The 24,022-nt window shown below is 47.1% G+C and overlaps 1 long non-coding RNA gene across 1 annotated transcript; it reads right to left on the minus strand.

The window, feature by feature from the left end:
• Positions 1 to 10,918: 10,918 nt before the first annotated feature.
• LOC138433691 (uncharacterized) lies at positions 10,919 to 15,117 on the minus strand. The gene is made up of 3 exons (XR_011254399.1): positions 14,818 to 15,117; positions 13,065 to 13,330; positions 10,919 to 11,883 (listed from the first exon to the last, which is right to left on the minus strand). It is a non-coding gene; the product is annotated as an uncharacterized lncRNA (long non-coding RNA).
• Between the last annotated feature and the right edge of the window lie 8,905 nt (positions 15,118 to 24,022).

Below are 24,022 nucleotides of genomic sequence, written 5' to 3' on the forward strand. Positions count from 1 at the left end.
GAAAGTGAAAAGTGAAAGTGAAGTCGCTCAATTGTGTCCAACTCGTAGCGATCCCATGGACTATAGCCTACCAGGCTCCTTCGTCCATGGGATTTTCCAGGCAAGAGCACTGGAGTGGGGTGCCATTGCCTTCTCCAAGAGAGAGCTATAGGTCTGACCAAATCCAAGAGGCCTTGACTAGCTGTTGCGTCTTGCAGGTGCCTGGCCATAAGCTGTGACACAGTCCCTGTGCCTTCCAGGGCCCTTCAGACAGCTTTGTGGACACATGTGCTCGCACCTGTTTGGTTCCAGGTAAGGGTAAGAGCGGAAAGAATAAAAGACTCATGTATGGATGTGAGAGTCGGACTGTAAAGAAAGCTGAGCATGGAAGAATTGATGCTTTTGAAATGTGGTGTTGGAGAACACTCTTGGGAGTCCCTTGGACTGCAAGGAGATCAGTCCTGGGTGTTCACTGGAAGAACTGAAGTTAAAGCTGAAACTCCAATACTTTGGCCACCTGATGCAAAGAACTGACTCATTTGAAAAGACCCTGATACTGGGAAAGATTGAGGGCAGGAAGAGAAGGGGATGACAGAGGATGAGATGGTTGGATGGCATCACTGACTCAATGGACATGAGTTTGGGTAGGCTATGGGAGTTGGTGATGGACAGGGAAGCCTGGCATGCTGCGGTTCATGGGGTCACAAAGAGTAGGACACAACTGAGCGACTGAACTGAACCCATGGTTGGTACACCCGTAAGTGCGTGGAGTATCTAAGGAACTTACCAACAACAGTGGAGATGAAGAATCTCCAGCCTTGGGCTCCAGACTGCAAGTCAGTGTTTTGCCAAGTCACATTCATATGACGTCAGTCCTTCTTGAGTTCCATGGAAGTGCTCATAAGAGGAGGCATGAATAAGGAGGACACACACATGATGGTGATACATCTCTCTCTCATTAAGAGGTAGAAATTCCTTTTGAAATAGAACAAAAGAAAAATAAACAAGTACTGCAAGAGTAGAATTGAACCCTTCCTGGGAGATCCAAGAGTGCTTCATGGAGAAATACACCACAGAATTTATTTTCCTTTTCTCTTTGCTCTCACTGGCTGTTAAACTCCATGAGGACAAGGAGTTAGCATGTTGTTCCCTCACCATCCTAAGCACATAGCAGCAGGCTTGACATGTAATAGAGGATGTACACGTGTTCAGTGAGTGAATTCATAAGTGAATGAATAATAGAGGGATTAGTACAATTTTGGCTTAACTTGCTAGGTCTGGGGCCAGGGTAGAGCCCTCAGAACTTACAGAGGGCCTTGGCCTGTATGTGCAGAAGCTATTTGACTTCTGAGTTGCTGGAAAAGAGGCTGGGGTCATAGCAGAAGAGATGGAAACACGTCCTCACAAAAACTCAGATTCAGATGCTCATTGCAGCATTATTCCTGGTAACTGAAAGGTAGAATGACCCAGTGTCCATAAGCCCAGTATGGCAGATTGGTACACAATAGGCCATGTGCCCATACAATGAACTGTTACTCATTTATAAAAAGGAACAAAATACTGGTACATGATACTCGTTTATAAAAAGGAATGGAATACCAGTACATGTTACAGCATGGAAAAGTCTTGAAAACATTTATGATAAGTGAAAGAAGCCAGTGAGGAGTACTACATGGTGCCTGATCCCACTTACATGAAATGTCCAGAACAGGCAAGTCTGTAGAGACAGAAAGTTGATTAGTGTTCGCCTCAGCCTGGGGGCACAGACAGGGAGATGGGAGATTTGGGAGGTGGTAGCTGAAAGATTCGGGAAAGACTTCCCTGTAGGTCAAAGGGTTAAGACTTCACCTTCCAATGTAGGGGGTGCGGGAGCTAAGAGCGCAGAAGCTTGGAGGCCAAAATTCTGAAACATGAAACAGAAGCAATATTGTAACAAATTCAATAAAGACTTTAACAATGGTCCACACGCACACACACAAAATCTTAAAAAAAAAAGTATGAGGTTTCTTGAGTTACAAAAGTGCTGTAAAATTGACTGTGGTAATGGATATATAGCGTGCTGTGCTGGGCTCAGTTGCTCAGTGGTGTCTGATTCTTTGAGACCCCTATAGCCCGCCAGGCTACTCTGTCCGTGGGGATTCTTCAGGCATGTATCTTGTGAAAGTAAAAGTCGCTCAGTCGTGTCTGACTGTTTGTGACCCCATGGACTATACAGTCCATGGAATTCTCCAGGCCAGAATACTGGAGTGGGTAGCCTTTCTCTTCTCCAGGGGATCTTCCCAACCCAGGGATTGAACCCAGGTCTCACCCATTGTGGGCAGATTCTTTACCAGCTGAGTCACCAGGGAAGCCCTGAGATACATTTGTATCTTGGGAAGCCCCAAGGTACATTTCTATGTATCTTGTAGGCATCAGTTCAGTTCACTTCAGTTCAGTCGCTCAGTCGTGTCTGACTCTTTATGACCCCATAAATTGCAACACACCAGGCCTCCCTGTCCATCACCAACTCCCGGAGTTCACTCAGACTCACGTCCATCGAGTCAGTGATGCCATCCAGCTATCTCATCCTCTGTCGTCCCCTTCTTCTCCTGCCCCCAATCCCTCCCAGCATCAGAGTCTTTTACAATGAGTCAACTCTTCGCATGGGGTGGCCAAAGTACTGGAGCTTCAGCTTTAGCATCATTCTTTCCAAAGAAATCCCAGGGTTGATCTCCTTGAGAATGGACTGGTTGGATCTCCTTGCAGTCCAAGGGACTCTCAAGAGTCTTCTCCAGTACCACAGTTCAAAAGCATCAGTTCTTCGGCGCTCAGCCTTCTTCACAGTCCAACTCTCACATCTATACATGACCACAGGAAAAACCATAGCCTTGACTAGATGGACCTTAGTCGGCAAAGTAATGTCTCTGCTTTTGAATATACTGTCTAGGTTGGTCATAACTTTTCTTCCAAGCAGTAAGCGTCTTTTAATTTCATGGCTGCAATCACCATCTGCAAAAAACATTGTTCACTTAAAATGGATAAATATTATGGTATGTCAGTTATATCTCAATAAATCTATTACAAAAAAAAAATTTTAAGTGGATTGATTAGGGAAGTACTGGAAAAGACCAATCCATTTTGTCCATGCTTTTTTTGGCTATCCTTTAAAAAAGTCCCATTTCTGAAGGAATGCCTGATCTTCCCCCCCCTTATTTGAAATTTTGTTTTCCTCTGATGTCTTTCTGCCAGCTTCTAAATCCAGAGGGTTAGGCTGGTGGTGGAGAGATTTTTAATGGATGTTCTGTTGATATTTGCTGGGTTCTTTAGTAGCTGACTGGAGAAGGGAATGGCAACCCACTCTTGCCTGAAGAATTCTAGCCTGGAGCATTCCAGGGACAGAGGAGCCTGGCGAGCTATTGCCCATGGGATCCCAGAGTGGGACATGACTGTGCAACTAGCTTTCACTTTTTTTCAGGTTGGAAGGAGAACGAAAAATGAATGGTCAATCATCTATTTAAAAAAAATCAAGTCTTCATTGAATTTGTTACAATATTGTTTTTAAAATATATATATATACATATAGGCTTTTTGTCTTTGAGGCATGTTGGATCTTAACTCCCCAACCAGGGATTGGATCCACACTCCTGCATTGGAAGATGAAGACTTAACCACTGGACCACCAGAGAAATCCCTGGATCACTCATTACATAGTACACACCTTTTAAAGAAAATTCTCAACAGCCTTGTGATACAGAAGAGTTTCCTCCATGAAGAAGGAACTCAGAGAAGTCCTGATACATCCTGTTACCCTGGCTTATTAAGTAAGAGCTAAGCAGCAGTTTTAACAGGACAACAGTACAGTGTGACCCTGAAGCCCTGGTCCCTCCTCCTTCCTCAGGCAAACAGTCAGTCAGTTCAGTCGCTCAGTCGTGTCCAACTCTTTGCAACCCCATGAACTGCAGCACGCCAGTCCTCCCTGTCCATCACCAACTCCCAGAGTTCACTCAGACTCACGTCCATCGAGTTGCTGATGCCATCCAGCCATTTCAACCTCTGTTGTCCCTTCTCCTGCCCCTAATCCCTCCCAGCATCAGAGTCTTTTCAAATGAGTCAACTCTTTTCATGAGGTGGCCAAAGTACTGGAGTTTCAGCTTTAGCATCATTCTTTCCAAGAACACCCAGGGCTGATCTCCTTCAGAATGGACTGGTTGGATCTCCTTGCAGTCCAAGGGACTCTCAAGAGTCTTCAACACCACAGTCCAAGAGCATCAATTCTTCAGCACTCAGCTTTCTTCACAGTCCAATTCTCACATCCATACATGACCATTGGAAAAACCATAGCCTTGATGAGACGGACCTTTGTTGGCAAAGTAATGTCTCTGCTTTTCAATATGCTGTCTAGGTTGGTCATAACTTTGCTTCCAAGGAGTAAGCGTCCTTTAATTTCATGGCTGCAATCACCATCTGCAGTGATTTTGGAGCCTCCAAAAAGAATGCCTGACACTGTTTCCACTGTTTCCCCATCTATTTCCCATGAAGTGATGGGACCAGATGCCATGATCTTTGTTTTCTGAATGTTGAGCTTTAAGCCAACTTTTTCACTCTCCTCTTTGACTTTCATCAAGAGGCTTTTTAGTTCCTCTTCATTTTCTGCCATAAGGGTGGTGTCATCTGCATATCTGAGGTTATTGATAGTTCTCTCGGCAATCTTGATTCCGGCTTGTGCTTCTTCCAACCCAGCATTTCTCATGATGTACTCTGCATCTAAGTTAAATAAGCAGGGTGACAATATACAGCCTTGATGTACTCCTTTTCCTATTTGGAACCAGTCTGTTGTTCCATGTCCAGTTCAACTATTGGTTCCTGACCTGCATATAGGTTTTTCAGGAGGCAGGTTAGGCGGTATGGTATTCCCATCTCTTTCAGAATTTTCCACAGTTTATTGTGATCCATACAGTCAAAGGCTTTAGCATAGTCAATAAAGCAGAATTAGATGTTTTTCTGGAACTCTCTTGCTTTTTCCATGATCCAGCAGATGTTGGTAGTTTGATCTCTGGTTCCTCTGCCTTTTCTAAAACCAGCTTGAACATCAGGGAGTTCATGGTTCACGTATTGCTGAAGCCTGGCTTGGAGAATTTTGAGCATTACTTTACTAGCATGAGAGATGAGTGCAATTGTGCGGTAGTTTGAGCATTCTTTGGCATTGCCTTTCTTTGGAATTGGGATGAAAACTGCCCTTTTCCAGTCCTGTGACCACTGCTGAATTTTCCAAATTTGCTGGCATATTGAGTGCAGCACTTTCACAGCATCATCTTTCAGGATTTGAATGGCTCAACTGGAATGCCATCACCTCCACTAGCTTTGTTCATAGTGATGCTTTCTAAGGCCCACTTGACTTAACATTCCAGGATGTCTGGTTCTAGGTGAGTGATCACACCATCGTGATTATCTTGGTCTTGAAGATCTTTTTTGTACAGTTCTTCTGTGTATTCTTGCCACCTCTTCTTAATATCTTCTGCTTCTGTTAGGTCCATACCATTTCTGTCCTTTATTGAGCCCATCTTTGCATGAAATGTTCCCTTGGTATCTCTAATTTTCTTGAAGAGATCTCTAGTCTTTCCCATTCTATTGTTTTTCTCTATTTCTTTGCATTGATCGCTGAGGAAGGCTTTCTTATCTCTCCTTGCTATTCTTTGGAACTCTACAGTCAGATGCTTATATTTTTTCTTTTCTCCTTTGCTTTTCGTTTCTCTTCTTTTCACGGCTATTTGTAAGGCCTCCCCAGACAGCCATTTTGCTTGTTTGCATTTCTTTCCACGGGGATGGTCTTGATCCCTGTCTCCTGTACAATGTCACGAACCTCATTCCATAGTTCATCAGGCACTCTATCAGATCTAGTCCCTTGAATCTATTTCTCACTTCCACTGTATAATCATAAGGGATTTGATTTAGGTCGTACCTGAATGGTCTAGTGGTTCTCCCTACTTTCTTCAATTTAAGTCTGAATTTGGCAATAAGGAGCTCCTGATGTGAGCCACAGTCAGCTCCTCAGGCAATAGGAGGCACCATAACTCATATCTGTGGTGGGGTTTTAGGAAGGAAGAGTGGCATTTTCCTGCTTAAGGCAGTTGTCCTCAGGAGATTACAGTTAAAACGCACACAGACCACTTGGAGAAGCAGCCCAAGCCACGGAGAATCCCTCAGTCCGCTGCAGCTTTGAAGTTTGTCTTGTGTCACTTTGCAGAACAGCTCTTCTACTTCAGGCTCTCGTCCCTCCTAAGACTGCTTGGAAAGTTCTCTCTTTTCTCAGATCCAAGAGCTTCGGCATTTGTCTCGGAGGTGGCAACTTGACACAGAGTGGGTATGGTTGATGCTCAGGTTGCCTTGTTGAGAAAGTGTCTTGGCATGAGGGTTTCTCATCTAGGTGGGAGCACTCTCAGTATGGATCACAGCTCTGAGCCTGTGATCATGTAGCCCCTGCATCAGTGCTTTTGTCTGGGAGGAGACAGAGTTTGGAGCCTGCCACGTGGAACTGAGTCCAAGCTCGTACTTCTTGCACAACAAGCCAGTAGTTCAATAAGTCGAGAGCTGAGTTGTGGGGGCAAGAAATAGGAATTTTATTCAGAAAGCCTGCAGGCCCAGAAGATGGTGGATTAGAGTCCCAAATCAGGTTTCTTTTATACTAAAAGGGGAGATGGTACAGCCCTGGTTCTGGAGGGCCTCCTGAGGGGATGTGTTAAATGTGTTAATTTCTTCCTGCAGCGGTTCACCGGTGGATCTGGTCAAGGTGTGTCTTGGGAGCTAAACAAAGTCATTTTTAGCTTAATGCTCATTACCTGGGAGAACGGGTTCCAGAGAAGTACTATTATAATTTAAGCTTATAGGCAACATCCCTGTAGTGATTAACTTGTAATATAATAGAATACAAAGCTTCTTCCTTATTGTTTTACTTGTTTAAGTGACTCAAACCCTCTGTTCTTCAGGTTCCCCTTTGGCTAGTACGAAGGTTGTATTTACTGCATACAGTTGTGAGGACTAGGTGAGTAGGGCTCCATTCATTCCCTTAGGATTTATATCCCAGCCCCGATGCAAATCCCTCAAATAAATCTGGGTGCTCCCAATGGGCAGATTTAGTTCCCAGTGGGTCAAAAAGCCCATTTGAGGGATATTATTTAAGCCAAGCAGAACTGTAATTGGAATTTGTGTGGCAACCAGCACCCTTAGCCCTAGAGGTCCCTTTCCTGGGAGGCTGACAGCACAGATACATTCTTCCTTTAGGGCTTTTGTGAGCCTGAAAGCTTAATCTCCTGAAACCTCTAGCAAGTGGAAGGAAGGGTTTGAAGGAGGATTCTTTTCCCCACTTAGGCCCTGTCTCCAATTCATCCAAACCTACAGTGCAGAAGCGGTGGGTTCTACCATGAACCAGAATCTTTTGAGCTTCCCAGAGGGCCCTGACTGACGGGAAGAGCTGCTGATAGTCTCCTGCACAGAGATCTTGTTACACGAAAACTAGGTTCCCCTCCTGGTGGATGTGGAGCCCATAGACACAACCAAGCCAGAGATCAGGAGAAGGGTGTGTTATTACTGAGTCAAAGGTGAACACAAGGGATCTTTCCCAAAGTGGTGTCTCCCAGAGCAGCAAAATCGGTACATGCATATTAATGAAGGGGCTTGAGCAGAGGTGAATTAGTGTAGAATCAGAGCAAAGGTTGACAGAGTCCAAGTCTTAGCAGACTGAAGTCAGGAGGAGGGTCACCATTACCATTCCACTCCTACCTCGTGGAGGCCTTAGTTCCTGTAGAACTCAAAGATTTATTATTGTGTATTGCTTAGTATCAATATATTATATCATTATGTATGATTATTGATTATAATTAATACATTGTATTATTAGGTACCCTTTGAGGAAGAACTGGGACTCTGCTTTATCATTGCACTATTGTTGACTGCCATTTCTCTGTTCCTGGATTCCTTTTTTTCCCTTAGAAATAATTAATTACTGAGACCTGTTCAAAAGCAAGCATTGTGGCCAGGCTTAGATCACAAAATGACTTAGGCCAAAATGGGTTCTCTTATGTCAGGAAGGCCATTCCTGTTTCTCCTTCTCCAGGAGTCCCTAGCCTATCTGTTCACAACCTGCCTTCAAGACACTTGGAGGATATACGCTTCACATTTGTACATTTCATCATCGTAGCTATTAATACATTTTATTTATATATGTGTGTTTAGTTGCTGAGTGTTGTCTGACTCCTTGCAACCCCATGGACTGTAGCCTGCTGGGTTCCTCTGTCCATAGGATTTTCCAGGCGAGACTATTGGAGTGGTTGCCATTTCATCCTCCAGGGTATCTTCCCAACCCAGGGATTGAACCCTCATCTCTGGCATCTCCTGCATTGGCAGATGCATTGTTTACCACTGAACCACCAGTGAAGCCCAATACCATAGATAGGGATGCTTAAATAAAAGGACTTTATTTCTCCCTGTCCCGGAGGCTGGAAGTTAAACTCAAGGTGCCTGCAGGGCTGGCATCTGGTGAAGCGCTCTCCTTGGGTTGCAAATAGTGAAGTGAAAGTTGCTCAGTCATATGCAACTCTTTGTAACCCCATGGACTGTCCATGGAATTCTCCAGGCCAGAATACTGGGATAGGTTACTTTTCCCTTCTCCAGGGGATCTTCCCAACCCAGGGATTGAACCCAGGTGTCCTGCATTGCAGGCGGATTCTTTACCAGCTGAGCCACAAGGGAAGCCCAAGAACACTGGAGTGGGTAGCTTATCCCTTTTCCAGGGGATCTTCCCGACCCAGGAAGCAAACTGGGGTCTCCTGCATTGCAGGCAGATTCTTTACCAACTGAGCTATCAGGGTTGCAAATGGCCCTTCTTTCTGTATCCTCTGTGGTCTCTCCTCCACACAGGTAGGTAGAGAGAGAGGGGAAGCAAGCTGTCTGGCTTCTCTTCTTTTAAAACTTTTTTTAAAATTAATTTATTTTACATTTGGCTGCGCTTGTCTTCATTGCTTTGTGTGGGCTTTCTCCAGTTGTGGCGAGAGGGGCTACTCTTCATTGCAGACCTCGGGCTTCTCATTGCTGTGGCTTCTCTTGCTGCGGATCACGGCTCTAGGGACACAACCTTCAGTTGCAACTCACAGGCTCTAGAGCTCGGGCCCAGGAGTTGTGGCGTACGGGCTTAGTTGCTCCATGGCACGTGGGATCTTCCTGGGCCAGGGATTGAACCCTGCACTGGCAGGTGGATTCTTATCTGCTGCATCAGCAGGGAAGCCCCCTGGTTTCTTTTATGATAAAGGCATCATCATGACCTCATCTAAACCTGACTACTCCCCAGGGATCCCATCTCCAAATACCATCCCACTGGGGGTCAGAGCTTCAACTTGTGAAATCTGGGGTGACACGATTCAGTCCATGGCAAGAGTTAATACACGGAAGACACTGAGCAGCCAGCACCAGAAAAATGATCAAATCCAAAAGTGCTGACAACACACGTGAGCGTGTTTATACTCATATAGCTCCTTGGGGTTTACAGCGCACCCTCACCCTCAAAACTTTTCTACCTGAGGCCTCTTAGCAGCCCTGTGAGGTAGGCTTTTTCCAGATGAGAAAGCCAAGGAGAGGCTGGGCGATTTGCCAAAGTCACGTGCACTTGAGCAGTTGAGCCTCCTGACTCAGCCCACGGGTTTCCTGTCTCTTTTTTCTGAGGTCACCCGCACCACCATTAGTACACTGTGCCCCCTGGACTCAGGCCACAGCTGCCGAGAAGCTCACAGAGAGGTCTAAGTTAGAACTGACCGGTCTGCTTGGGCTCCCATACTTGGGGGTCTCCTGGACTGCGTCAGACTGCTTCTGTCCTCTAAGTTTCCCCTAGAGATAAATCAGTTGACTTCACTGTCTGTGAAAAAGCAACGCCATGCCGTCAGCAGTCAATATGGAACGTAGTCAGTGAAGTCATCGGGAAGAGTGACCGCAGGGAAGTACCCAAGTTCAGGGTTCTCCATCACTTGGGGGTCAAATGGGAGAGAAGTTTTATTTCCGTACGCCAGCAGAAATCGTTTCTGAGATTGTTTTTGCTAAGAGTAAGTAAAGAGTAAACTGTTCCCATATAAATGCAGAGTCATTGCCCTGGCTGGTGTTAGAGGCCAGTGAGATCACCACGGAGGATGGTCTAAGCTTTCTATGGATTACAGAAGGCTTGCTTGCTATAGATGCCCGATAAGTACTTTTCAAAAATCAACTAATCTTCCGAGAAGATCTTTTTAAAAAAAAAAAATTTTTTTTATTTGGCTGCACCAGGTCTTAGTTTTGGCATGCAGGATCTTCAGTCATGACATGTGGGATCTACTTCCCTGACCAAGAGTCAAACTCGAACTCTCTGCATTGGCGTCCTAGCCACTAGACCACCAGTGAAGTCCCCAAGAAGATCTTTAATTTCTCATGAATTATTCTTTTGCTTGAGAAGGTCTTCAGATATTAGAAATCCGTGGTGAGAAAGAGTCCTTTGTTTCCTCCAGATGTTGACCTGTGTGAGCCCTCCAACCTCATCTGTTTATCTTGGGTTCTGCGTAGGTGAGAAAACCTCCTCTAATTGGCACATGTGTGTGTGACTGGATGAATAAAGTATCTTTTGATTGTTAATCATCTAATTTGTGTGTGTGTGTGAAGGAAAATAGTGGGTCAGTCATCAGGGAGGATTTTGCAAAATTTGAATTTGCAACAAGAGCTGAGGAGGGCTTGAACATTTGTTGGGGGCAGGATATACAGCCCAAATCCCAGCTCAGTTTTCTGCCTTCCACTCAGCCAGGAGCAAGTCTCCCTTGATATGCTCAGAGGGTAAAGAATCTACTTGCAATCAAGAGACACAGGAGATGGGATTCCATCCCTGGGTCAGGAAGATCCCTTGGAGGAGGAAACTGTCAGCCGAGTGCAGAGAAAAAGACAGCGAGCCGCACAGTCAGACAAGAAAAGGGAAATTTATTAGAGGGAAAAGAGAGGGTGACTGGCTCTTAAGGAGAACCAGCATCCTCCCTTTCTGACGGAGTCCTTCTTATACCCCACCAATGAAAAATCCTCTGAAGGGATGGTCACGTAGCTGGAGGTCTGGAATCTGGTGGTCTTGCAGCTTTGAGAAGATAGGCACCAGTGAGATAACAGGATGCCATTTGGGCAGTTTGGTCAGTCTCAAGGATCACTGTGATTTATTCTTTATTTGCAAGGTTGACATAACGAGCCATCTCATCAGTGAGACCCCATGTGGACCCTATCATTCCAGCCTTTTTGATTTAGGATAAGGGCCGAAGGTCAATCTTCTGTAACTACTTCCTGCGGAACAGGGGTATCATGGCGGGTGAGATAAGAAAAGGCTGGAATGTGGGTCAAGAGGATTTGTGTGGGGTCGAAGTTTTTGATAATCTGAGTGACTTAGAAGTAGCTTGTGGATAGTTCAGTTGGTGAAGGCTTGTAAGCGATCCTGAAGAAATTTTGAAAAAAGATGCATTAAACATGGGCTGAAAGTTAGAATAAGGGTGAGTAGAGGAGAGGGCCTAGAAAAGATAGGACCTGGAGCATCCAGTTCCAATTGCTTAACCAGTTTTCCCATGAATTACTGAGGTGTTGGGGTGTTCTCGAGGCCTCATTTGTCAGATTTCTTGCTGCTTCCTCTAGAACGCCTGATTTATTCGTGTAGAAACAGCAGACTTCCTCCAAAACCAGGCATAGGCCTCCTTTTTCTGCTGTGTCGAGGTCTAATCCTCGTCTGTTTTGGAGGACCACGGCTGCCAGGGTTTAGCTGGTTTAGAATAGTGATAAGGCTGTTAGCTCTTTCTTCTAGGCTGTCAGTGAGGTCTTTAGAAAGGCTCTTGTAGTAATTTAAAGAGGTTGTGAATCCTGTGGTCCCTGCCCCAATCCCAGCAGCTCTTCCTAAAATGATTAAGAGAAGAATGAACTGAATTGTCCGTCTGGGTCAGTTATGAGTTAGTGGATGGTTACTGGGTAGTCAGTTATGAGTTAGTCTGATTGTTAGGAGCCAGATATACCAGGGTGTATGTTCCTGTCCAGTTAGTGGGAAGACATCGGACTTCCCTGGTAGCTCAGATGGTTAAGTGTCTGTCTACAATGTGGGAGACGCGGGTTCAATCCCTGGGTCGGGAAGATCTCCTGGAGAAGGAAATGGCAATCCACGCCAGTACTATTGCCTGGAAAATCCCATGGACAGAGGAGCCTGGTGGGCTACATGTAGTCCATGGTGTCACAAAGAGTCGGACAAGACTGAGCGACTTCACTTCACTTCACAAAAGTAAGTAGTGGTTCCACACAAGAAAAATATTCCAGGAGTGAGAAGTCAACAGCTGAAATCGAAAGCAAATAGGAGTCTTTCTGGGAACTTGTTAGTAGTCTCTGAAACTGACTGTGAAGTCGCCAGTGTAGCCCCTACAAGAGGAGTATTTACAGGATATGCAGAAGGGAGTCTCCCTGAGAAAATAAAAGAATGCCCTGCCGTTCCTGAGACATGATAGAGATCGACCTGAAGGGAAGGAGAGAGATGAAGTGTGATTACAGAGGTGTGGTGGTATAGTTCCTAGTTGGGGGTAAGAATTGTTTATCGAGTTTTGTCTGGAAAAACAGAAAGAAGTTAATGTTGTTAATGTCAGAGGGGGTGGGTGTGAAGGTGCAGTAACCAGGCTGGATCAGAGGGTGGGCTTGGGATAGTAATAGAGGCTTTGAATTTTGAGAGAAGGTCTCTCCCAAGAATAAGAGTGGGGCATTTTGGGAGTATGAGAAAAGAATGGGAAAATGGAGTATCTTGAATTGTGCAAGGTAGAGGTTTGGAGAAGGAAATGGCAACCCACTCCAGTGTTCTTGCCTGGAGAATCCCAGGAACGGGGGAGCCTGGTGGGCTGCCGTCTATGGGGTCGCACAGAGTCGGACACGACTGAAGCAACTTAGCAGCAGCAGCAGCAGCAGAGGTTCGGTTATTTGTGGCATAGATATTAAACCATCAACCCCCATAACAGAGGCCTGGGAGACCTTGGTTTTTCTGGAGTAGGCAGGCATAGCAGAGCAGGTGGCCCCTGTGTGAACGAGAAAGGAGGTCGGTTTACCTGCGACTGGAAGAGTTACCCGGGCTCTGCAGAGGGGATGAGAGTCGGGGCCTAGGGCTCTGGGCACCTTCAGCGCCCCACCTTCTTCAGCGGCGAGTCCGAGGAGGCTGGGCACAGCTGGCTCGGAGGACTCCGTGGGCCTTCTCTAGCTTTGCCTGCTCTTCCCGGTGATTGAAAATCTTAAAGGCTAAATTTTAAAGGTCTTGTTGAGGGGTTTGAGGGTTTTCTTCTGCCTTTCTTAGTTTCTTGCCGATATCTGGGGACGACTGGGAGATAAAATGGGTGTTAAGAACAATGGTGCCCTCTGCTGAAGTGGGGTCTCATTTTGTGTATTTTTGTAGCGCTTCCGCTACCCTGGCTAGAAATTGTGCCAGGTTTTCGTCTAGTCTTTGAGTTATTTCCCGGAGTTTATCAACGTTGATGGCTTTATGCCCTGCCTTTTGAAGGCCCACAATGAGGCAAGCAACCATACGGTTACGGGCTGCTCGTCCGGGTCTCCCTGCCTGATAACCCCAGTTGGGGTCATCTCGGGGGACAGCTGTGGCCCCTGCAGGCTTAGTGTCGTCAGTCCTGTGTATCTCATCAGCACGTGCCTGAGAGGCTTGACATACTCATTCCTTCTCTTCTGGGAGCAGAGTGGAGGAAAGGATGATGTAAATGTCACGCCAGGTTAGGTCGTAAGCCTGGGTCAGAGACTCGAATTCTTTTCGATAATTATCAGGGTCTGGGGAGAAGGAGCCAAGACGCCTTTCAGTCTGACACAGATCTGTGAGGGGGAATGGGACATGGACCCGAACAGTGCCCCCCGGCTGCTTCCTGTAAAGGGGGGCAGGGGAAGGAGAAGGGTCCTGCTGTGAAGTTTCCTGTTTTAAATTTGTTCAGGACCCATGGCGAGGGGATCTAGGGAGGTCAGGGTAAAGCCTTGGGACCCTGAGGGTAGACAGTGGGGCTGAGGTCTCAGAGCTTATATCAGGCACAGCTGCGGGGAAGGGGTGGAGGCCTGCACTTCAGAAGGAGGGGGTGGGGGGTGCTCTGTAAGGAGGAGGTTTGGAACTGGATCTGGAGCAGCCGCAAGGGGATTGGGAGCGATGGGGGTGTGTTGGGGGGGTGTGTTTGGAAGGGTCGAAGGAAGACGAGAAGTCTCAACAGGGATCAGGAGACATTGTATTAGGAGGATGTGGTCCAGAGTGGACTAATAGTATTTGAGAAGTAGAACAGAATTCACAGCGAGTGAACAGCAAAGAAAGCCCGAACATTAAAGGATTTCTAACCACTTGCCACTGTGGTGGCAGAAGTTATCGAGGTCCTGTAGAGTATTATAATCAAGAGTTCTGTTTTCTGGCCATTGGAACCTGTTATCAAGTCTGTATGGCGGCCAGAAAGTGTTAGAATAGTAAATAAGTCTTTTTGGTCTTATCTCCCGTTGGAAGCCTGAAGCTTTCAGGTTTCGGAGAAGGCATCCTAAAGGAGTAGATTTTGAAGGCTGGGATTGAGAATTTCCCTTTGCGGCAGAATAGGGAAGTTAGATATGGGCGAGAGAAAGCGAGGAGAAAGGTCCGAGAGAAAAGGCGTCCCCGTCCCCGTGCTCAGGACTTTCTCAGAGTTATAATAGTCTGCTTTGAAATGGATGTCCCCTATTTCAAAGTCTGGCGGGGTGCAAGGCTGAGGGCCGAGGGCCGTGGGGATCTTCCCACCTTAGTGCTAGGGCTTGGAAAGCGAGAGAGAGGATCCAAGAGAATGGGGTTTCACTCACCCTTGTAACTGATGGATGAAAAATGGGCTGGGGCGTGGATGTCAGTCCAGCAAGGCAAGTGGAGAGTCCCGCCCCAGAGCTCGTCTCAGTTTCTCGGCAAGGTCCACGGCAGGGGACCGCCAGAGGTGGGCTCGGGAGGGGAGCCCACCCAGTTGCGGTGGATCTTCCCTCACCAGTTTCAGCACCAGAATGTAAGGCGAATGCAGAGAAAAAGAGCGCGAGCCGCGCAGTCAGACAAGAAAGGGGAAATTTATTAGAGGGAAAGAGAGGGTGACTGGCTCTTAAGGAGAACCAGCGTCCTCACTTTCTGACGGAGTCCTTCTTATACCCCACCAATGAAAAATCCTCTGAAGGGATGGTCACGTAGCTGGAGGTCTAGAATCTGGTGTTCTCGCAGCTTTGAGAAGATAGGAACCAGTGAGATAACAGGATGCCATTTGGGCAATTTGGTCAGTCTCAAGGATCACTGTGATTTATTCTTTGTTTGCGAGGTCGACATAACGAGCCATCTTATCAGTGAGACCCCATGTGGACCCGATCAGAAACAACCCACTCCAGTATTCTTGCCTGGGAAATCCCATGAACAGAAAAGCCTCGAGCGCTACACTTCACGGGGTTGCAAGAGACTTGGACATGACCGAGCAGCTAAGCACGCACAAGCACAGCTAGGAGTGGCTTTCAGTCCAGGAGCAGGAAGCTCATGGAAGACTGGCTGGGGTAATGGGCTCCTAAACCCATAAAACCGTGGTGCCTCCTGCCAACAGAGGGAGCAGAACCTGTGGGAGGCAGGGTTCTGGCTGCCATCAGTTTGCTGATAGCACTGGGCCAGATGTCAGTCAGGAAGTCGAGGGCAGGAGGATGGGTTGAGCTTAAGCCTGGAGCCTGCTGTCGCTGTGAACCAGCACATCAGCTCAACACCAGGGACAGGGGCTTTCCTGGAGGTCCAGTGGTTAAGAATTCACCTTCCAATGCAGGGGACAAAGGTTTGCTTCCTGGTTGGGGAACTAAGATCTCATATGCCATGGGGCAACTGAGCCTGCATAGCACAACTAGAGAAGCCTGAGCTCTGCAGCAAAACCCCAGCGCAGCCAAAATTTAAAAAAAGCCGGGGTAGAAGAACCAGGGTCCTTGTGTCTGAGACAAGCGTGAGTTAATCAAGGCAAAAATACCTGTGCTCTGTTGACTTGTCCCTTTTATACTTAGTCACTTTTTTTTTTTGCACTTTAGGTTTTCAATCGGGGCGTCCTTTCCCTTTAGATGCAGGTAAAATGGATGGAAACCTTCCACTGTGACGATCTTTGGATGTTAAAGGTGTCCCTAGATGTTACAAATCCCCAGGTAAAGGAGGATGCTGGGGGAAAAGGTTGTGCTTGCTTTCTGAAGACATAAAGCTCCACCATTGTTTGATTTCTTGACTGCTATTATTTTCATTTATTTATTTGGCCATGCCATATGGCATGTGGGATCTCAGCTCCCCGACCAGGGACTGAACCTGCACCCCCTGCAGTAGAAGAAGAGTCTTAACCACCGGACCACCAGGGAAGTCCTGCCACCCTTGTTGATTTTTGAAGCTCCCAGTGAACCTGGTGAGTTTAGTAAACCCACCTGCAGATTTAGGAATAGACGGTGAGGATGGCAGGAGAAGCCACAAGGTGGAGGATGGCTCTGCTTTGCAGAAAGTCACCCAGCACATAGGGTTTCTTCTTCCAGAAGATGTTCTTTGCTGACCCCACCATGCTGGATTTCATGTCGACCCCGACCCCTCCCTTCTCCTTCGATTCTGTCTCTCCTTCCTTTCAGTGGCAGGACAGCAGCCTCCCCCGCTGCTCTGATGTCAAGGTCCTTGCTGACATTCATTCACCCCACAAGGTCTCACATCCCTGGTCTGAGCTAACTCAAGATCCTTCCTGTATTGGTTGGAATTCTGGGTTCAGCTGTATTCTCTTTTTAATCTCATTTCTCCAGAGAGGTTTCATTTGGAAATTCCAACCTTGCTCAGCTGATATAAGGGAGTCACAGCAGGACTGCTGTGGGATCATCCTGGCCTCCCAGTTCTGGGTGCGCCTGGGGAGAGGGGGGGTGCACCCCAGGGGAGCCCTGTAGCTGCTGGGAGGTGGAGACGGCTCCTTGGCCCTTGGCACAGCGGAGGTTCTGGTGCAGCAGAAGCCCTCCCAGCTGAGGAAACATGTTCTAGACACTCCGACCAAGGTTGTCCTGAAGCTTTCTTTAGTTCTTTTTAAATTTATTTTTTATTATTTTTTTGGCAGTGCCGTGTGGTTTGCACGCTCCTGGTTTTAGGGCTTTGGACCTGAGCTGAATTACACCGTGGGCTTTCCTCATTCTCCAGCTTGCAGACATCAGACTGTGAGACTTCCTGACCTCTGTAAGCATGGGAGCCAGTTCCTAGAATAAATCTCCCCTCCTCTCTCCCTCTCTCTCTGTTCATATGTATATCTCTTGGTTTATTCTCCAGAGAACCCCAGTGATTATGTGAGCTGTACACTCACTCCAGGCTAGAGATGAAATCTAGCAAATGGAATCTAAAATGCTGGTCTTTTAATGATCTTCAGAGATGACGTGGCTGAACCCATTAGTGGGGAGTAGAGGAGGGTGAGGAGAAATAACATGGACCTGAGCTCATCTGGACTAGAGCTGATTGGAGCCTGAGTTTCCGAAGCACCACAGACCTGACCCCAGCGCCTGTGACGCCCGTCCCTCCAGGACCCACATGACTGACATCGCCACTTGGTGCAGGTGCCAACAAAGGATGCGGGCATCACCTGCGGGGGGTCATCGTCACGCTGGTGTTTCCAGGGCCAGAGTTAGCAAATGCCACGGTGATAATGTGCTGATGGCTGCTTCCCCACGCCCCTGGCTTCAGGTTGGAGTGTGGGGCCAAGAGAAACAAACAATTTGCTAGGAGCCAGGGAGATGGCTGGGCAGGAATGAGCTATCTGTAAGCTGCCTTTGGTCTCTTCCCAGCTGGTCCCCCTCTTTTTAGTTGATCAATTATTTAAACAATTTACTTGGCTGCACCGGTCTTAGTTGGGGCATGCAGGATCTTTAGCTGTGGCATGTGAACTCTTAGTTTGGCATAGGGGATCCAGTTCCCTGATCAGGTCTCAAACCCAGGCCCCCTGCATTGGAACCACAGAGCCTTAGCCGCTGGACTGTGAGGGAAGTCTCTGGGTGCCCATTGGAAATAGGTGGGTAATGGGCTTGGCCTCCCTGGAGTCCCTGGCTCTTGCAGTGGTCCCTGCATGGAAGGCACTTCAGTGGTCTCCGGGGGGAGGGGTCTTCCCAGGGGTCCCAGGAGCAGCACTGTGAGGTGCACAGGCGTGCCTCTGTGTGTCCCTTGACCTTCCCTGGTGTGAGGCAAGGCAAGGAGAGGAAAGACAGGCTTAGGCTTTGGGAGCTGGAATTTGCCCCTGGCCTTTAGTTGGTGTGTGAAGTCATTGGGCTTTGATAAGCCTTGGTTTTGTCCTCTGTGTCGCCTGAGAAATGGGGATGGTATTTGCCGGAGGTCTGAAGTCAAGACATCAGCAGGGTTCATCTCTCCTGATACTACTCTCCTTGGCTTGGAGGTGGCTGCCGTCTCTCCCTGCCTCGACTTGGTTTCTCCTCTGTGCTTGAGGACCACTGGGGTCTCTCTGTGTTCAAATTCCACCTTCTTTACACAGGTCAGATTGGATTAGGGCTCACCTGTAGACCTGACTTCATTTTAACTTCTTTTAAGTTAAAGAAGTTAACTTTAAAGACTCTGTCTCCAAACACAGTCAGAGGTCATGGGGCTTAGGGTTTTGACATATGAATGTTGCGGCGGGGGCTGGAATTCAGTCCATAGGGCTTCCCTGGTAGCTCAGCTGCCAGTGCAGGAAATACAAGATTTGACCTCTGGGTTGGGAACATCCTTTGGAGAAAGAAATGGCAGTATACAGCTCCAGTATTCCTGCCTGGAAAATTCCATGGATAGAGAAGCCTGGCAGGCTATAGCTCACGAGGTCACAAAGATATCTTTCTGTCATAAGGGTGGTGTCATCTGCATATCTGAGGTTATTGATATTTCTTTCGGCAATCTTGATTCCAGCTTGTGCTTCTTCCAGCCCAGCATTTCACATGATGTACTCGGCATATAAGTTAAATAAGCAGGGTGACAATATACAGCCTTGATGTACTCCTCTCCTGATTGGGAACCAGTCTGTTGTTTTATGTCCAGTTCTAACTGTTGCTTCCTGACCTGCATATAGGTTTCTTAAGAGGCAGGTCAGGTGGTCTGGTATCCCCATCTCTCTCAGAATTTTCCACAGTTTGTTGTGATCCACAGTCAAAGGCTTTGGCATAGTCAATAAAGCAGAAAGAGATGTTTTTCTGGAACTCTCTTGCTTTTTCCATGATCCAGCGGATGTTGGCAATTTGATCTCTGGTTCCTCTGCCTTTTCTAAAACTGGCTTGAACATCAGGAAGTTCACGGTTCATATACTGCTAAAGCCTGGCTTGGAGAATTTGAGCATTAGTTTTGCTAGTGTGTGAGATGAGTACAGTTGTGCGGTAGTTTGAGCATTTTTTGGCATTGCCTTTCTTTGGAATTGGAATGAAAACTCACCTTTTCCAGTCCTGTGGCCACTGTGGACTTTTCCAAATTTGCTGGCATATTGAGTGCAGCACTTTCACAGCATCATCTTTCAGGATTTGAAACAGCTCAACTGGGATTCCATCACCTCCACTAGCTTTGTTCATAGAGATACTTCCTCAGGCCCACTTGACTTTGCATTCCAGGATCTCTGACTCTAGGTGAGTGATCACACCATCATGGTTATCTGAGTCATGAGGATCTTTTTTGTACAGTTCTTCTGTGTATTCTTGCCACCTCTTCTTCACATCTTCTGCTTCTGTTAGGTCCATACCATTTCTGTCCTTTATTGAGCCCATCTTTGCATGAAATGTTCCCTTGGTGTCTCCAATTTTCTTGAAGAGATCTCTAGTCTTTCCCATTCTATTGTTTTCCTCTATTTCTTTGCATTGATCGCTGAGGAAGGCTGTCTTATCTCTCCTTGGTATTCTTTGGAACTCTGCATTCAAACGGGTATATCTTTCCTTTTCTCCTTTGCCTTTAGCTTCTCTTCTTTTCTCAGCTATTTTGTACGGCCTCCTCAGACAACCATTCTGCCTTTTTGCATTTCTTTTTCTTGGGGATGGTCTTGATCACTGCCTCCTGTACAATGTCACGAACCTCCATCCTTAGGTTTTCAGGCACTCTGTCTGTCAGATCTAATCCCTTGAATCTACTTGTCACTTCCACTGCATAATTGTGAGGGATTTGACTTAGGTCATACCTGAATGGAAACAGTGAGAGACTTTATTTTCTTGGGCTCCCAGCACTGCAGATGGTGACTGCAGCCATGAAATTAAAAATGCTTGCTCCTCGGAAGAAAAGCTATGACCAATGTAGACAGCATATTAAAAAGCAGAGACATTACGTTGCCAACAAAGGTCCATCTAGTCAAAGCTATGGTTTTCCAGTAGGCATGTATGGATGTGAGAGTTGGACTGTGAAGAAGGCTGAGCACCAAAGAATTGATGCTTTTGAACTGTGGTGTTGGAGAAGACTCTTGAGAGTCCTTTGGACTGCAAAGAGATCCAACCAGTGCATCCTAAAGGAAATCAGTCCTGAATATTCATTGGAAGCACTGATGCTGAAGCTGAAACTCCAATACTTTGGCCACCTGATGTGAAGACCTGATTCATTGGAAAAGACCCTGATGCTGGGAAAGATTGAAGGAGGGAGGAAAAGGGGACGACAGAGGATGAGATGGTTGGATGGCATCACCAACTTTATGGACATGAGTTTGAGTAAGCTCCGGGTGTTGGTGATTGACAGGGAAGCCTGGGGTGCTGCTGTCCATGGGGTTGCAAAGAGTCGGATATGGCTGAGCTACTGAACTGAACTAAACTGAACTGAGTAGGTGATGCCATCCAACCATTTCATCCTCTGCCACTTCCTCTCCTTTTGCCTTCAGTCTTTCCCACCATTAGGGTTTTTCCTAGGAGTCAGCTCTTTGCATCAGGCAGCCAAAGTATTGGAGCTTCAGCTTCAGCATCAGTCCTTCCAGTGAATGTTCAGGGTTGATTTCCTTTAGGATTGACTGGAAACAGTGAAAAGCCTGCTCAGCATTGCTTTGCCAACAGTCTATCCTAAGGGACTTCCCTTGGGCTAGTCTTACTGAGAAGTTGTCTGCTGGTTCTGAATCTGTGGAAGATGCATTGCTCCCAAGTCAAAAACATGCTATGATTACAGTCCACCTATTGTGCCTTTTGTGATGGGATTTTTTGCTGCATAAATGAAGAAAGGGTGTTAGTGGATATATATATATATATATATATATATATATATATATATATATATATATATATCAATATTAGGGGAGCCTTTTTGGCGAGAAATTTTCTCAGTAGAAATATTATTATTATTTAAAAAAACTTTTTTGACCACACCTATTGGCATGTGGGGGCTTCCCAGATGGTGCTAGTGGTAAAAGAACCCACCTGCCAATGCAGGAGACATAAGAGACGCTGGTTCAATCCCTGGGTTAGGAAGATCTCCTGGAGGAGGGCACAGCAACCCACTCCAGCATTCTTGCCTAGAGAATCCCATGGACAGAAGAGCGTGGTGGGCTATGGTCCATAGGATCACAAAGAGTCAGACAGGCACTCATGCTCGTGTTGGCATGCGGCATCCTAGCTCCCTGACCAGGGATCAAACCCTCATCTCCTGCTTTGGAAGCTCAGTCTTAACCAGTGGACCTCCAGGGAAGTCTCGCATTATTATTTATTTCTATAGTGCTTGAAAGAGTCTAAGTAATCTTATAATTGAAAGGCACCTAGACATGATGGAGGGCCTTGTAAGGCGAGGCGCTGTTCTGGGTGTTGAGGATACCGATGTGAAATGAAAATGTCTCCTGCCATAGCAATAAACAAGAAATGTCACAGCCATCAGTGGTTTCTGGCCTCCAAACATGAATGAGGCCTCCCCAAATTGCCATCTAGCAGCTGCCGCCACCCCCCAAGGTGACCATAGAGGAACTGGGGAAATGCAGGAAGCAGCCTTCGGCCGCTCCTTAAGGTGAACAAGGAAACTGGATGGGCCCCAGACAGCTGAGGTGCATATGAAAGGAAAGAATTCAGTGAGCCCAGAGGCTTGCATCTTCCCACACAATGTTGAATTCCTTAACTAGATACCTGATCTTTGAAGTTCAGACTGCCCGCTCCCTCCATTGTGTACACTGTGTGCAGCCGGCTGCCCCTCCTCCATTCTAGGAGCAGTCTCTCAGAGCTGACTGTGCTGAGGTCTTCCTGGGCTGCAGTCCCCATCATGCTCCACATAAAGCTTAACTTACAGCTCTCAAGTTGTGCCTACTTTTTAGTTGACACAGAGAAGGTCTTGACAGGCTCTTTGCTCTCCAGGATGTCAACCTTCTCCACTGTTCTGAACATCCACTGCCGAAGGTGAGTAGCACTTTGTAATGGGAACCCTGGCTCGTGGTCACTAGCCGCGGTCTGGGAGAGTGAGGCTTCCTGGTCACTGGCTACTGCACCAGGCACCCTGACGTCTGAATGAAGAGTGAGCTTTCTGCCCTACCTGTCCCACCCTACAGGTTCAAATGTCACCTTCTGTACACGTGAGGCTGCCACATCCCTTGATTTGGGTCGGAGGCCTGCATTCCACCAGCTCATGCTCTTGGGATTCCGTTCCCAGACCTGACCTCCCCCCCCTGCCTGGTTGGGCTTCTTCCTGTTAGCTACTCTCTTCCTGAAAGCATGGCCTCTGGAGAGGACCCAGCGGAGAGCAGCGCAGTGCCTGGGGTGGCGGTGGGGAACACTCCTCGCCAAAGAGACCCCAGTGCCCTTTCCTCTGGAGGCAGTGGGTCATGGCTGGTTTTTCTAAAGGCAAGACTCTTTTTTTCTCAGGTTACTAATGTTCAGACTCTACATGAAGCCACTTGACTTCTCCCTATGCTGCATTAAGGTTGGGATCAGGGGTAGGGCAACAGAATGGAATCATGCCTCTCACCCCTTTTGTTGTTATGAATGATAATATTCATTTATTTATAGTAACGTTGGCCAGCTATGGAAAGTCTGGTGTACCAAAGTGTGCCTTAAATATTTTATGGGGTTCTAAAAGCCTGATCTGTGGTTTGAGCTGCAACGAGGATGACAGGAATGCCTTCATCTTTCCAGAAAGAGCCCCGGGTTGCTGTGAGCCCCAGGTCAGTGCCCTTTGCTCAACTGCAGTCACTTCACTGAAACAGATTCTTATCATTGCATTCCCAGTGAAATGGAGTTTGGAATTCTCAAAGACAGATTTTAAAATGTCTGTTATACATATATAACAAGTAAATACAAATATTAATAAAAAGGAATTCGCTAGTGGCCCAGTGCTTAGGACTCCACTCTTTCACTGCTGAGGGCCCAGATTTAATCCCTAGATGGGAAATAAGATCCCTCATGCCTTTCGGCTTTGCCAAAAAGACCAAAAGCCACTATAACATTTGTCCCATGCACTTTCATTGCACAATATCATTCAGTCTGTACATCAGCCCTGTAAGATCTTTTAACAGATGGGGACCCTGAAGTAGGGCAGTGAGGTGATCTGTCCAGGGACCCACAGCCGGTCAACACTTAAGCTGGGACATGAACTCAGCTCATTTGGCTGCAGTTCAGCAAAATCTGTCAGGAGTAGTGACCAAAGCCACTCAGGGCAGAGATCCTCCTAGAGCCAGGTGCTGGGAGAGTGAAGTCAGCAGAAAGCAGAGGAGCCCCAGAGCCCAGCCAGCGAGGGCTGGGATTTTACTGAGGGGCCGGATGAGCTGCACTGCAACACACACAAGTACATATGTGTACACACACCACAAATACACATGTCACACTCAACGCACACACTCCACACACAACCACACACTCCACACACAACCACACACACACCACACACACCACACACACTCCACACACAACACACACACTCCACACACAACCACACACACACACCACACACAACACACACAACACACACACAACACACACACTCCACACACTCCACACACAACCACACACTCCACACACAACATACACACTCCACACACAACCACACCCCCCACATACACACACACCAGACACACAGCACACACAACCACATACCACACACACACAC

Source organism: Ovis canadensis, chromosome 2 (assembly GCF_042477335.2).
Source record: "Ovis canadensis isolate MfBH-ARS-UI-01 breed Bighorn chromosome 2, ARS-UI_OviCan_v2, whole genome shotgun sequence".
Taxonomy (NCBI): domain Eukaryota; kingdom Metazoa; phylum Chordata; class Mammalia; order Artiodactyla; family Bovidae; genus Ovis; species Ovis canadensis.